Below are 16271 nucleotides of genomic sequence, written 5' to 3' on the forward strand. Positions count from 1 at the left end.
AGCCTGCCTGCTAATGACTTCACAGGCGCCTGAAAAATGTGTCGCCACTTTCTGAAATGAGTTGCGGCTGCAACAATCCGTCCATGTTGACCCCTTCAAGTCCGGACACTTTCACCCCCTCCCTGCCCAGGCACATTTTCAGCTGATCACACCTTGAATGACAATTGCGCGGTCATGCAACACTCCACCCGTATGAATTTTTTTGCATTTTTTTGGAGACAGATAAAACTTTATTGTGGTGGTATTTATTCACATCATTCGTTGTAGGGGACTTCTGCGCGAGGTCCCAATCATGTGACCACTGATTGGCCAATCAGTGATCACATGAATAGGAGTAAGCAAGACGTCACTTCTGACATCATTGCTTACTACGTGTGAAATCTGTGAATGATCACAGAGGTCACAGGAGGAATAGTGCCCCATCGTTGGTGTCAGTGGGAGGAATAGTGCCCCATCATTAGTGTCAGTGGGAGGAATAGTGTCCCATCATTGGTGTCAGTGGGAGGAATAGTGCCCCATCATTGGTGTCAGTGGGAGGAATAGTGCCCCATCGTTGGTGTCAGTGAGGAGGAATAGTGCCCCATCATTGGTGTCAGTGGGAGGAATAGTGCCCCATCATTGGTATCAGTGGGAGGAATAGTGCCCCATCGTTGGTATCAGTGGGAGGAATAGTGCCCCATCGTTGGTGTCAGTGAGGAGGAATAGTGCCCCATCATTGGTGTCAGTGGGAGGAATAGTGCCCCATCATTGGTATCAGTGGGAGGAATAGTGCCCCATCGTTGGTATCAGTGGGAGGAATAGTGCCCCATCGTTGGTCTCAGTGAGGAGGAATAGTGCCCCATCATTGGTGTCAGTGGGGGGAATAGTGTCCCATCATTGGTGTCAGTGGGAGGAATAGTGCCCCATCGTTGGTGTCAGTGAGAGGAATAGTGCCCCATCGTTGGTGTCAGTGAGGAGGAATAGTGCCCCATCGTTGGTGTCAGTGGAAGGAATAGTGCCCCATTATTAGTGTCAGTAGGAAGAATGGTGCCCCGTCATTGGTGTCAGTGGAAGGAATAGTGCCCCATCATTGGTGTCAGTGGGAGGAATAGTGCCCCATCATTGGTGTCAGTAGGAAGAATAGTGCCCCATCATTGGTGTCAGTAGGAAGAATAGTGCCCCATCATTGGTGTCAGTGGAAGGAATAGTGCCCCATCATTGGTGTCAGTGGAAGGAATAGTGCCCCATCATTGGTGTCAGTAGGAAGAATAGTGCCCCATCATTGGTGTCAGTGGGAGGAATAGTGCCCCATCATTGGTGTCAGTGGGAGGAATAGTGCCCCATCATTGGTATCAGTGGGAGGAATAGTGCCCCATCATTGGTGTCAGTGGTAGGAATAGTGCCCCGTCATTGGTGTCAGTGGGAGGAATAGTGCCCCGTCATTGGTGTCAGTGGTAGGAATAGTGCCCCGTCATTGGTATCAGTGGGAGGAATAGTGCCCCGTCATTGGTGTCAGTGGGAGGAATAGTGCCCCGTCATTGGTGTCAGTGGAAGGAATAGTGCCCCATCATTGGTCAGTAGGAGGAATAGTGCCCCATCATTGGTGTCAGTGGGAGGAATAGTGCCCCATCATTGGTGTCAGTGGGAGGAATAGTGTCCCATCATTGGTGTCAGTGAGAGGAATAGTGTCCCATCATTGGTGTAAGTGAGAGGAATAGTGCCCCATCATTGGTGTCAGTGAGAGGAATAGTGTCCCATCATTGGTGTCAGTGAGAGGAATAGTGCCCCATCATTGGTGTCAGTGGGAGGAATAGTGTCCCATCATTGGTATCAGTGGGAGGAATAGTGCCCCATCATTGGTGTCAGTGGGAGGAATAGTGCCCCATCATTGGTGTCAGTGGGAGGAATAGTGCCCCATCATTGGTGTCAGTGGGAGGAATAGTGCCCCATCATTGGAGTCAGTGGGAGGAATAGTGTCCCATCATTGGTATCAGTGGGAGGAATAGTGCCCCATCATTGGAATCAGTGGGAGGAATAGTGCCCCATCATTGGTATCAGTGGGAGGAATAGTGCCCCATCATTGGTGTCAGTGGGAGGAATAGTGCCCCATCATTGGTATCAGTGGGAGGAATAGTGCCCCATCATTGGTGTCAGTGGGAGGAATAGTGCCCCATCATTGGAATCAGTGGGAGGAATAGTGCCCCATCATTGGTGTCACCAGGAAGAATAATGTCCCGTCATTGGTGTCAGTGGCAGGAATAGTGTTTCGAGGGCTGAATAAAGGCAAACAAAGGGCCACATCCAGCCCCCCGGGCCGCAGTTTGGAGATAACTGTTCTAGCTGCTTCCTGATCTATCCAAAGCTGGAATTAAACGTGTAACTTAACCCGTCACGGCCCTTTAAGGGGTTTGCGATGCTGGGAGGCAGAGCGGGGTTTAGGGTCATGGTCGAAAAGCTACCACAAGTAGTGATCGGGACCTTCCCGTGAGGTGCTGCTAAATGTGCCGGGAGCTCTCGGCTGCACTCATCGATCGATTCTGGTTTTCAATAAGGACTGTCCGACAGAGGCCAGTGTAATGATCGGCTTCTGCTGACCAGAGAGGGTGACCCATGGACCAAACCTTGGCCGGTTCCTGCTGGACTGACCACATTGTGATCCATCTACACCCAGCTTTGAGGGACGTCTATCTCACACAGATGTGATGCGGGGTGTGACCGATCTATGTCCCGGAACGGACTGTGTGCTCACCTATACACTAGCGGCTGTTGTCACCTCCATCGTAGTCCCCTTGTGAAGAGACGAACTTTTCCAGACGGCTGCACCACCGCCGCAAACATTCCTGGAATTCGTTTTCCAGAACACTTCGCAGTATCTTTGTCATGTCGCTCTGGATGTCCTCAATGTCAACAAGTCTGTGTCCTTTGAAGGCATTCTTACATTTTTTTCCATAAACAATTTCTGATACATTTTTAAATGTTGAAATCAGCCAAAAGTCGCAGGGCACTACGTCAGGGGAATAACGCGGTTGGTCAAGCCCCTCCTTCATCCGTCTACGCCATTCAGAAACGCGTGATTCCTTCATGTCCACCATCAGCCTGCTAACGTCTCGTTTGCACTTTTGACAATTTTCACGCAAAAGTCGATGTTAATCCGCGGCCCCCAGATTCCTGTCACTCATTGTCCGCCAACAGCGAAACGCACACACGTGTTGCTCCTTCTACTACTCTGTAAAGACCGAGTCCACTGGTGTGCGACCCAGGAGAGAGCACACGGCTCAAACAAATGAAAGGAACTCTTTGAAAACCTATCAGATCCCAATGGGGAGGAATCTCCTGCTGGATCTCTATCCTGACATGGACGGGGGATGGGTGAGGAATGTAAGGACGCCCCATAGTTTGATGGAAATGAAAATGATCGACCTACAGAGGACTGAATTCAAAGACACCCCGAAAATCAAAGTGAAAATGCAGCAGGCGAGTCCATTATGGTGAACTATTGCAGCAACTCAGAATGGTCCTCCATAGTCTGTGTGGCCCCCACGTGCTTGTATGCATGCCTGACAACGTCGGGGGAGGCTCCTAATGAGACCACGGATGGTGTCCTGGGGGATTTCCTCCCAGATCTGGACCAGGACATCACTGAGCTCCTGGACAGTCTGAGGTGCAACCTGGCGGCGTCGGAGGGACCGAAACATGACATCCCAGAGGGGTTCTATTGGATTTAGGTCAGACGAGCGTGGGGGCCATTCAATGGTATCAATTCCTTCATTCTCCAGGAACTGCCTGCATACTCTCCCCACATGAGGCCAGGCATTGTCATGTACCAGGAGGAACCCAGGACCCACTGCACCAGGAGGAACCCAGGACCCCCTGCACCAGGAGGAACCCAGGACCCACCGCACCAGGAGGAACCCAGGACCCACCGCACCAGGAGGAACCCAGGACCCACTGCACCAGGAGGAACCCAGGACCCCCTGCACCAGGAGGAACCCAGGACCCACCGCACCAGGAGGAACACAGGACCCACTGCACCAGGAGGAACCCAGGACCCACTGCACCAGGAGGAACCCAGGACCCCCTGCACCAGGAGGAACCCAGGACCCACCGCACCAGGAGGAACCCAGGACCCACCGCACCAGGAGGAACCCAGGACCCACCGCACCAGGAGGAACCCAGGACCCACCGCACCAGGAGGAACCCAGGACCCACCGCACCAGGAGGAACCCAGGATCCTCTACACCAGGAGGAACCCAGGACCCACTGCACCAGCGTTGGGTCTGACAATGGGTCCAAGGATTTCATCCCGATACCTAATGGCAGTCAGACTGCCATTGTCTAGCCTGTAGAGCTCTGTGCGTCCCTCCATGGATATGCCTCCCCAGACCATCACTGACCCACCACCAATACAGTCATGCTGAACCATGTTACAGGCAGCAGAACGTTCTCCACGGCTTCTCCAGACCCTTTCATGTCTGTCACATGTGCTCAGGGGGAACCTGCTCTCATCTGTGAAAAGCACAGGGTGCCAGTGGTGGACCTGCCAATTCTGGTGTTCAATGGGCAATGCCAATACATCTATGGTGCCGGGCAGTGAGCACGGGGCCCACTAGAGGACTTCGGGCCCTCAGGCCACCCTCATGAAGTCTGTTTCTGATTGTTTGGTCAGAGACATTCACACCAGTGGCCTGCTGGAGGTCATTTTGTAGGGCTCTGGCAGGGCTCATCCTGTTCCTCCTTGTACAGGGGAGCAGATACCGGTCCTGCTGATGGGTTAAGGACCTTCTACGGCCCTGTCCAGCCCTCCTAGTGGAACTGCCTGTCTCCAGGAATCTCCTCCATGCTCTGGAGACTGTGCTGGGAGACACAGCAAACCTTCTGGCAATGACATGTATTGATGTGCCATCCTGGAGGAGTTGGACTGCCTGTGCAACCTCTGTAGGGTCCAGGTATGGCCTCATGCTACCAGTAGTGACACTGACCCGAGCCAAATGCAAAACTAGTGAAAACCAGTCAGAAAAGATGAGTGGGGAAAAAATGTCAGTGGCCTTCACCTGTAAAACCATTCCTGTTTTGGGGGTCGTCTCATTGTTGCCCATCTAGTGCACCTGTTGTTAATTTCATGAACACCAGAGCAGCTGAAACTGATGAACAACCCCTTCTGCTACTTACCTGACCAGATCCTCTGCTACTTACCTGACCAGATCAATATCCCAGCAGAGTCACTGACTTGATGCTAGACTCAAAGTGTTCCTTTCATGTGTTGGAGCCGTGTATGTTCAATGTCGGTATGATGGCGGGTGTCAGATGCAGCTCGGCATTGAACAGAGGGGGCTGCACTTCCTGCATGCAGAACATGTATTGCGGGTGATACTTCAAGAGTCAGCGCTGACCAACCAACACACAGACACGAGGCCACATGGAACTATTTATTTGTAGCAAAAATCCATCCAGGAACCAAGTCAGCAGAAACTTCCTCGGGATGTCGGGATGTCGGGATGTACAGCGACACATTGTATCATTCTCTGGAATATTTTTTTCTCATTACAAAAGATTTGTTTTTATCTAAAATATGTTACAGCCTTCAATCCAGAACCAGGCGGGGGACTAATGACTCCGTTCCCTGCGGGAAGAAGCACAGGGGGAGATTTACTAAAACTGGAACGCTCAGAATCTGGTGCGGCTGTGCATGGGAGCCAATCAGCTTCTACCTTCCACTTGTTCACTGAAGCTTCGACAATAAAACCTGGAAGCTGATTGGTTTCTCTGCAGAGCCGCACCAGATTCTGCTCTCTCCTGTTTTCATGAAATCAACCCACACAGTGCTTGACCTGATGGGGCGAGTCTGGAGGACTGCACAGGTAATACTGAGCCTCCATGATTGAAAGAACTGAAATCTAATGAAGGAAAGGGGCGGGGCCAGGGGCAGTCAGGCTGGGGAGGAAAGAAATAGATGATGCTGGGTGTCTTCCAGCCAGGAAAGAAGGTGGAGCTCTTTCTTTGACTGGCTGCAGCTTCTAATGCACATGGTGAGAAGCTCACAGTGTGCGGTGACATCAGAGGAAGCCGTTTCAGTCCAGGAGAGGAGTCGGTACACCTGTGCAAGACTGGAGGGGAGGAGCCGGTACACCTGTGCAAGACTGAAGGGGAGGAGCCAGTACACCTGTGTAAGACTGAAGGGGAGGAGCCGGTACACCTGAACAAGACTGAAGAGGAGGCTGGAGATCGGATTTAAAACTCACTCTCCCCCCCTCTCCTCTCCCATCTCTCTCTCCTCCCCTCCCCACTCTCGCTCTCCCCTCTCCCCCCCCTCTCTCTCCCCACTCCCCCTCCCCCACTCTCTCTCTCTCTTTCCCTCTCCCCCCCTCTCTCCCTCTCCCCACTATCTCTCCACCCCTCCCCCCCACTCTCTCTTCCCCCCTATCTCTCCCCCCTCCTCTCTCTCTCTCCCTCCCCCTCCTCTCCCCACCTCTCTCTCCCCTCTCTCCCTCTCCCCACTCTCTCTCTCCCCTCTCTATCCCCCTCTCCCCCCCTCTCCCTCTCTCTCCCCCTCCTCTCTCCCTCCCCCTCCTTTCTTTCCCCCCTCTCTCCCCACCTCTCTCTCTCCCCTCCCCCCACTCTCTCTCCCCTCCTCTCCCCCTCTCTCTCTCCCCTCCTCCCCCCTCCCACTCTCTCTCCCTCTCCCCTCCTCTCCCTCTCTCCTCCCCTCTCTCTCCCACTCTCTCTCCCCTCCTCTCTCTCCTCCCCTCTCTCCCTCCCCCCTCTCTCTCCCTCTCCCCTCCTCTCTCTCCTCCCCTCTCTCCCTCCCCCCCTCTCTCTCCCTCTCACCCCCTCTCTCTCTCCCTGTTTTGGTGCTGTTGTTTCATACACGACCGTTCCCAATTTTCGTTCCACTCCTACTGTATACGATCATTTAGAATAGGAGTACTGAATTAAAACTCATGGAAGTCCGACCGGTAAAACTTTCTTCCAACAGAAGCCCGAAAGCTTGTCTGAGCTTTCAGAAAAACGGGGTGGAGGAGATGAAGTTACACTGTACACTGCTTGGTGAGAGCTGATTGGAGGCACACACAGGAACAGAGCTGAGGCTGTCAATCACAGGCTGTGTGATGGAGATCCCTCCCCCGTCACCTCTTTATCGCACGGTGTCAGGAAAACCTGTCAGAAGTGACTCAGAGGAAGGAGGCAGCGGACAGAACTGACACTCAGTGCTCTGGACTGAGACAAGTACACACTACAGAGGGATAGGCTTTGGTCAGATTTCATGTCGGAGGTGGCAAGGGCCATGTATGCCCCCAGCATTGGCTGTCACGCGGTCAATGGCGAAAAAGCATAAAGTCTCCTCCTGGGAAAAAAAAAGGAAAGCGATCCCAGGATGAGAATCACATGAGACACGTTACAGGGCGGGGGGGGCTGACTAATAGAGTGAGCCCTTTTATGAGACAATGAAAGTCAGAGACGGACGCCGCAGGCTGCTCTGCGTATTGGACGCATTCCGTCAACCCAACACGCCAACGGCTCTACGAATCCAAGCCGGGGGATGGGAAATACTGCAGGATCTGCACAAACTCCTCGTCGGGGGAAACCAGCTGCCCCGCAAACTTCCTATTTTATCCTCACTGCAGAGATTTGTGTCGCTTTTGTGGAAGACGGAAAGAGGAAGAGAAAGAAAAATCGATACAATCCACATTCATTATTTTTGTTTTTCCCTTAAAGCGGCATTAAACCCCAAAAGTCACATATCGCAGCTGACCAATCATTAGATGTGGCGGCTGCATTCCTTTTCCTTTTTTTTAGGGTTTTTTTTCCCCTGGTGATCTGGCCAGGAACACACCTCCTGTATTAGAGCGCCCCCACTCTGGAGGAAGGAGCACAGGGGGGCACCTTTGGACAGCAGCATTGCAAGTCTGTGGAGAGGGGAGTGTTAGATGGACTAGCAGATTTAGATACACTAACAAATTGAAGCCAAACTCCGGCTAATACTTTATAATCAGTTACAGCACACAGTTTTTTTCCCTTTTATTTATTTCAGGTACTTCTATATCGCCGTCAATTTACGCAGCACTTTACATATATATTGTACATTCACATCAGTCCCCGCCCCCGAGGAGCGTACAATCGAAGGTCCCTAACTTATTGTCATACATACACAGACTAGGGACAATTTAGACAGTAGCCAATTAACCTACCAGCATGTCTTTGGAGGAAACCGGAGTACCCAGAGGAAACCCACGCAGGCACAGGGAGAACATGCAAACTCCAGGCAGGTGGTGCCGTGGTTGGTATTTGAACCAACGACCCCGAGTACTGCCAGGCGGAAGTGCCAACCATTTAGTCACCGTGCTGCCTACGTGGGAACAAGGTCATCCAGCGCCCAGGGCAAAGATGCCAAACTGCATGCCCAAGCCGCCCCCCCGAGCCGCAGTCACTTGCTTGTCAAAATCACTGCCGCTGTCACTACTCCGCCTGGTAACAGAAGGAAGGCACCCCCCCCCCATTCCTACAGCAAACCAACTGCGCCCAGGGCAGCCACCCACCCCTTGTCCAGGCCCTGATTGTAAGCACCCCTGCCAGTGGTAAATGGTTTGTCTCACCTCTGTAACTGCTACATCTGTAAGAGAGTTTGTTCTTTTGAAAAACAACAAAAAATATCAGCATTTTTGGCTGGAAAATTACTTAACACTAGGGTTGTAGGGATACTGTTTGTTTTATGGGCCGGTACGTGTGCTGATTCTTGTACTCACCGATACCATTACATAGTTAGTCTGGCTGAAAAAAGACAAAAGTCCATCCAGTTCAACCATTAACCACCTCCTGTCCGGCCCATCTATATAAATGGCCTCCCCGCCTCCTGCTTGTGCGCACTCCCTGGGAGCGCGCAGCACCACGATCCGGCGCCCGCTGTGTTCTCCGGACACTGATCTCTGTACGGGACCTCTGTGTGAGGTCCCGATCATGTGATCACTGATAGGCCAATCAGTGATGACATGCAGAGTAGTAAGCAAGATGTCATTTCTGAGATCATTGCTTACTATGTGTGAAATCTGTGAATGATCACAGAGATCACATGGTACAGGGCCATTCACAACAGCCTTGTACCATGTGACAAGCTGTGACCAATCACAGCTCACATAGTATTTCTCAATGGACCCTGATGTAAGGGGCACTCTGATTGGGACACCTGATGTAAGGGGACACTCTGACGGGGATGCTGATGTAAGGGGGGACTCTGATGGGGACCCTGATGTAAGGAGGGACTCTGATGGGGACCCTGATGTAAGGGGCACTCTGATTGGGACACCTGATTTAAGGGGGCACTCTGATGGGGATGCTGATGTAAGGGGGGACTCTGATGGGACCCTGATGTAAGGGGGCACTCTGATGGGGACCCTGATGTAAGGAGGCACTCTGATGGGGACCCTGATGTAAGGGGGCACTCTGATGGGGACCCTGATGTAAGTGAGAACTCTAATGGGGACCCTGATGTAAGGAGGCACTCTGATGGGGACTCTGATGTAAGGGAGCACTGTGATGGGGACCCTGATGTAAGGGGGGACTCTGATGGGGACCCTGATGTAAGGGGGCACTCTGATGGGGACCCTGATGTAAGGGAGAACTCTAATGGGGACCCTGATGTAAGGAGGCACTCTGATGGGGACCCTGATGTAAGGGGGCACTCTGATGGGGACCCTGATGTAAGGAGGCACTCTGATGGGGACCCTGATGTAAGGGGGCACTCTGATGGGGACCCTGATGTAAGGGAGAACTCTAATGGGGACCCTGATGTAAGGAGGTACTCTGATGGGGACTCTGATGTAAGGGAGCACTGTGATGGGGACCCTGATGTAAGGGGGGACTCTGTTGGGGACACCTGATGTAAGGGGGCACTCTGATGGGGACACGTGATGTAAGGGGGCACTTTGATGGGGCTAACTGGTTATATATGAAAGGGCACTCTGATGGGGGTAACTGGTCATATATAAAGGGGACTCTGATGGGGACACCGGATGTAAGAGAGCACTCTTACAGGGAACATCTGATGTAAGGGGGCACTCTGATGGGGAACCTGATGTAAGGGGGCACTCTGATGGGGACACGATGTAAGGGGGGACTCTGATGGGGACACTTGATGTAAGAGAGCACTCTGATGGGGACACTTGATGTAAGGGGGGACTCTAACAGGGATCCTGATGTAAGGAGGTACTCTGATGGGAACACTGATTTAAGGGGGCACTCTGATGGGGGTAACTGGTCAAATATAAGGGGGCACTCTGATAGGGACCTTGATGTAAGGGGGCACTCTGATAGGGACCTGGATGTAAGGGGGCACTCTGATGGCAATATCTGATGTAAGCGGATACTTTGATAAGGGCACCTGATGTAAGGGAGCAAGCTGATGGGGACCTGATATAAAGGGGGACTCTGATGGGGACCTGATATAAAGGGGGACTCTGATGGGGACCTGGATATAAGGGGGCAAAGGTTCTGTTTAATCATCCTATTCTAACGATAGCCAAATACATACTAGTCTTTCCCAGGTTATGACAGACTGTCAGTGCCCCCTTATATCAGATATTCCCATCAGGGTGCCCCCTTACATCAGATATTCCCATCAGAGTGCCCCCTTACACCAGATATTCCCATCAGGGTGCCCCCTTACATCAGATATTCCCATCAGAGTGCCCCCTTACACCAGATATTCCCATCAGGGTGCCCCCTTACACCAGATATTCCCATCAGGGTGCCCCCTTACACCAGATATTCCCACCAGAGTGCCCCCTTACACCAGATATTCCCATCAGAGTGCCCCCTTACACCAGATATTCCCATCAGTGTGCCCCCTTACATCAGATATTCCCATCAGAGTGCCCCCTTACACCAGATATTCCCATCAGAGTGCCCCCTTACACCAGATATTCCCATCAGGGTGCCCCCTTACACCAGATATTCCCATCAGGGTGCCCCCTTACACCAGATATTCCCATCAGGGTGCCCCCTTACATCAGATATTCCCATCAGGGTGCCCCCTTACACCAGATATTCCCATCAGGGTGCCCCCTTACACCAGATATTCCCATCAGGGTGCCCCCTTACACCAGATATTCCCATCAGGGTGCCCCCTTACATCAGATATTCCCATCAGGGTGCCCCCTTACACCAGATATTCCCATCAGGGTGCCCCCTTACATCAGGTTCCCCGACTTTTTTGTATACTGCACCCCCAGATCAGATGGCTCATCTTCCAGGACCGTATCCAGCCTAAGTGCAGCTGACATTCCTCCATATTTCGGTGGCATTCCCTGCTGAAGTCGGACCCATCACTACTACAAGGGGGGAACACACCTGAGGCTCCATCTACTCAATGAGGTAGCTGGAGGAGTCCCCCCGCCAGGACTTTGTACTCTGACAGTGGCGGGTGCAGCTGATGGATAGGAAATGTTCCAACACGTCCCTTCAACTGGTTGATTACATAATCGACTTCTGTCAAGTAGGGAAGTCCTCAGACCGATCAAAGTCTGGCCTCTCCCTGCTGGACTGCTGGCTGAACAAAAAACGATGCCGATTTCCCCATCAACACGTTGAAGGTGGACGGCCAAATCCTCCGCTTTGTCATTGTATTGGGACTCCCCCGCCATTAGAATACGCTGATCAGCTCTGCAGCCCATTGGCTGGATGTGATGACGGCATATTTTCCAACAAGCCCGTTAATGAAAAGTCAATTGATAGATCGCCTTCTCATGAACAGGATTGGCCATACATGGATCGAAATTCAAGTCGTTTCTGCTGAACCCACCAAACCTCAAACCATGTATGGCCAGCTTAGGTCAGTGGCCTCCTCTGGCCTTAGATGGGAGCCTCAGCTGGGCCAATGAATAAATGTTCCCTGTAAAGAGAACCAGTCACCAATGGGCCCCTGTATCAATCCTGATCTCCACTCTTAGTCCAGCTATTTCAGGTGTGTTATTACTTACTTGTATTCTCTCCCTGTCAGAGCAAAATGTTTAGGCCGCATGGCCTCTCTGGCTGAGCTCAATGGTGACAACAGAAACAAAGAAAAAATCTTGTCATATAACATAAGGTGCTACAAGAGCAAAAAAATAAAAAAATAAATAAAACAAAAACACATTTTTATTCTCCTCCAGCAACCCAGACAGAGCAGTAATTATCAAACCTGAGCCAGAGTAAGAGACGTTTCAGCCTCCATGGGGGGCCCTATAGGCAGGCATTGCTGCTCTAATGGGGAAACAATACAAGTTATAAAAGTAACATACATACCATTCCATAAGACATTGGTCTCCAAACCGGGGCCCACAGGCCAGTGCTGCCCATTGCTAGCTTTTATCCAGCTATTGGGGAACTATTCCTCCCACTGACACCAACCGTGGGTCCTAATTCCTGCCACTGACACCAATGATGGGGCACTATTCCTTCCACTGACACCAATGATGGGGCACTATTCCTTCCACTGACACCAATGATGGGACACTATTCCTCCCACTGACACCAATGATGGGGTGCTATTCCTCCCACTGACACCAATGATGGGACACTATTCCTCCCACTGATACCAATGATGGGGCACTATTCCTCCCACTGACACCAATGATGGGGCGCTATTCCTCCCACTGACAGCAGTGATGGGGCGCTATTCCTCCCACTGACACCAATGATGGGGCACTATTCCTCCCACTGATACCAATGATGGGGAACTATTCCTCCCACTGACACCAATGATGGGGCACTATTCCTCCCACTGATACCAATGATGGGGCACTATTCCTCCCACTGACACCAATGATGGGGAACTATTCCTCCCACTGACACCAATGATGGGGCACTATTCCTCCCACTGATACCAATGATGGGGCACTATTCCGCCCACTGATACCAATGATGGGACACTATTCCGCCAACTGACACCAATGATGGGGCACTATTCCTCCCACTGACACCAATGATGGGGCACTATTCCTCCCACTGATACCAATGATGGGACACTATTCCTCCCACTGACACCAATGATGGGGCACTATTCCGCCCACTGACACCAATGATGGGGCACTATTCCTCCCACTGACACCAATGATGGGGCAATATTCCTCCCACTGACACCAATGATGGGGCACTATTCCTCCCACTGACACCAATGATGGGGCACTATTCTTCCCACTGACACCAATGATGGGGCACTATTCCTCCCACTAATACCAATGATGGGGCACTATTCCTCCCACTGACACCAATGATGGGGCACTATTCCTCCCACTGACACCAATGATTGGGCACTATTCCTCCCACTGACACCAATGATGGGGCACTATTCCTCCCACCGACACCAATGATGGGGCACTATTCCTCCCACTGACACCAATGATGGGGCACTATTCCTCCCACTGATACCAATGATGGGGCACTATTCCTCCCACTGACACCAAAGATGGGACACTATTCCTCCCACTGACGCCAGTGATGGGGCACTATTCCTCCCACTGACACCAATGATGGGGCAGTATTCCTTCCACTGACACCAATGATGGGGCACTATTCCTCCCACTGACACCAATGATGGGGCACTATTCCTCCCACTGACACCAATGATGGGGCACTATTCCTCCCACTGACGCCAAAGATGGGACACTATTCCTCCCACTGACGCCAGTGATGGGGCACTATTCCTCCCACTGACACCAATGATGGGGCAGTATTCCTTCCACTGACACCAATGATGGGGCACTATTCCTCCCACTGACACCAATGATGGGGCACTATTCCTCCCACTAATACCAATGATGGGGCACTATTCCTCCCACTGACACCAATGATCGGGCACTATTCCTCCCACTGACACCAATGATGGGGCACTATTCCTCCCACTGATACCAATGATGTGGCACTATTCCTCCCACTGACACCAATGATGGGGCACTATTCCTCCCACTGACACCAATGATGGGGCACTATTCCTCTCACTGACACCAATGATGGGGCACTATTCCTCCCACTGATACCAATGATGGGGCACTATTCTTCCCACTGATACCAATGATGGGGCACTATTCCTTCCACTGATACCAATGATGGGGCACTATTCCTCCCACTGACACCATGGATGGGGCACTATTCCTCCCACTGACACCAATGATGGGGCACTATTCCTCCCACTGATACCAATGATGGGGCTCTATTCCTCCCACTGATACCAATGATGGGACACTATTCCTCCCACTGACACCAATGATGGGGCTCTATTCCTCCCACTGATACCAATGATGGGACACTATTCCTCCCACCGACACCAATGATGGGGCACTATTCCTCCCACCGACACCAATGATGGGGCACTATTCCTCCCACTGATACCAATGATGGGGCACTATTCCTCCCACTGACACCAATGACGGGGCACTATTCCTCCCACTGATACCAATGATGGGGCACTATTCCTTCCACTGACACCAATGATGGGGCACTATTCCTCCCACTGACACCAATGATGGGGCACTATTCCTCCCACTGACACCAATGATGGGGCACTATTCCTCCCACTGACACCAATGATGGGGCACTATTCCTCCCACTGATACCAATGATGGGGCACTATTCCTCCCACTGACACCAATGACGGGGCACTATTCCTCCCACTGATACCAATGACGGGGCACTATTCCTTCCACTGACACCAATGATGGGGCACTATTCCTCCCACTGACACCAATGATGGGGCGCTATTCCTCCCACTGATACCAATGATGGGGCACTATTCCTCCCACTGACACCAATGATGGGACACTATTCCTCCCACTGACACCAATGATGGGGCACTATTCCTCCCACTGACACCAATGATGGGACACTATTCCTCCCACTGACATCAATGATGGGGCACTATTCCTCCCACTGACGCCAAAGATGGGACACTATTCCTCCCACTGATACCAATGATGGGGCACTATTCCTTCCACTGACACCAATGATGGGGCACTATTCCTCCCACTGATACCAATGATGGGGCACTATTCCTTCCACTGACACCAATGATGGGGCACTATTCCTCCCACTGACACCAATGATGGGGCACTATTTCCCCCACTGACACCAATGATGGGACACTATTCCTCCCACTGACACCAACAATGGGGTACTATTACTTCTCCTACTGACCACACTATGTAACTGACCACCAACCCATGAAGCCATGTTTATTCTCACTGATGCTGGACCCTGGAAAGTTTCTACCCCCACTGGCCACAATCAGCCCCCCTAATGTCTGAAGGACAGTACACTGGGTCTTTGTTTGATAAGTCTTGAGGCCCCCGCCATAAGAGATAATGCTTCACTTTATGACAACATAGGGGCTTGTTGAACCTTTTATCATGTCAGGGGGGTTTTACATTCCTATACAAGTCTACGGGAGGAAAAAACCCCACATGAAGCAGGTACAGGAAGACGTCAACTGCAGGACAGATAGAATGGACATTGAAATCTGAATGAGCTCTCAAGCATTTCAAACTGAAGCCATCAACAGGAGCTCCGAACTCCTCAGCAGAGGTCCTACAAGTAGAATTTCCGGCTCTTACAAATGGCCATTCCAGCCTGGTGCTGGCCCTTGAAAGTGGTATCAAAGCTCAGCTCACATGTGCATTTAAAGGGCCGTGTGGTGTGGCACACCGCAAAGACTTTGTGCAATGTTCAGGCAGTAGGCACTCACAAAAGACCCTTCCCTTACCCAATTAGGAGAGTGATTGGACAACTAATGGAACGTTGTCAGAACAACATGCTTTTCAGAATTTACCAGCCATCTGAACCCAACCTCACCATCCACCCTGCAGTCCCTCATTGCCCTGTGAATCCAGCCTCAGTATCCACTTCATGGTCCCTCACTGCCATGTGAATCCAGTCTTAGCATCCACTCCATGGTTCATCAATGCCATGTGATTTCAGCCTCAGCATCTACCCAATGGTCCCTTACTGCTGGGTGAATCCAGCCTTAGCTTCCACTTTGTGGTCCCTCATTGCCAGGTGAATCCAGCCTCAGCATCCATCCTACGGTCCCTCATTGTGAATCCAGCCTCAGCATCCATCCTACGGTCCCTCATTGTGAATCCAGCCTCAGCATCCATCCTACGGTCCCTCATTGTGAATCCAGCCTCAGCATCCATCCTACGGTCCCTCATTGTGAATCCAGCCTCAGTATCCACTTCATGGTCCCTCACTCCCATGTGAATCCAGTCTTAGCATCCACCCCATGGTTCATCAATGCCATGTGATTCCAGCCTCAGCATCCACCCAATGGT

This window comes from Staurois parvus, unplaced genomic scaffold (assembly GCF_062004578.1).
Source record: "Staurois parvus isolate SC_StPar_1 unplaced genomic scaffold, SC_StPar_1.0 ptg000587l, whole genome shotgun sequence".
NCBI classification, from domain to species: Eukaryota; Metazoa; Chordata; class Amphibia; order Anura; family Ranidae; genus Staurois; species Staurois parvus.